Below are 570 nucleotides of genomic sequence, written 5' to 3' on the forward strand. Positions count from 1 at the left end.
TGAAATAATTGTTTTACCTGAACAGATCACCTCCAATCTATAACTGGCATCAACAGAATCTACTGTTAAACACTCCATCAATTCCATCAGTGTAGACTTAGACCCAACACAGGAAGATATAATACTCCATAGAGATGCATATGAATGACCCTCTTCTGTTGAAACAGCAGAGCCACAGTCCAGGTATCTACACACTACAGTTAATGAGTTGAGGTCAGACCAACCAACTGGTCTGACTGGTCTCCACTCTCCCTGGTGTTTCATCTCCAGTGTACCACTACAGTTACTGTTTCCACCCACCAACCTGAAGTCACCAGACACTGCAAAGAGTCAAGAGAGTAAACAGTTAAAAAGTACAATTACTCTTATTAGAAAATAATAATCCTAACCGAAAGTATAGTTTGTCTTACATGAGCAGGTGAGTCCAACAGTCTTGTCAGGTGAGCAGCTTTTTCTAATCAAGCCTGATGAGGTTCCACAGTCCAGGAGAGCAGACTCGTTGCCTTCACACAGGAACTCTTCGGTCCACACTGGAGCCAATTCTCGGTCCACTTCTCCATAGAGTTCTAC

The sequence above is a fragment of the Gymnoscopelus braueri genome (genome assembly GCF_963280865.1).
Source record: "Gymnoscopelus braueri genome assembly, chromosome: 19".
Lineage (NCBI taxonomy): Eukaryota > Metazoa > Chordata > Actinopteri > Myctophiformes > Myctophidae > Gymnoscopelus > Gymnoscopelus braueri.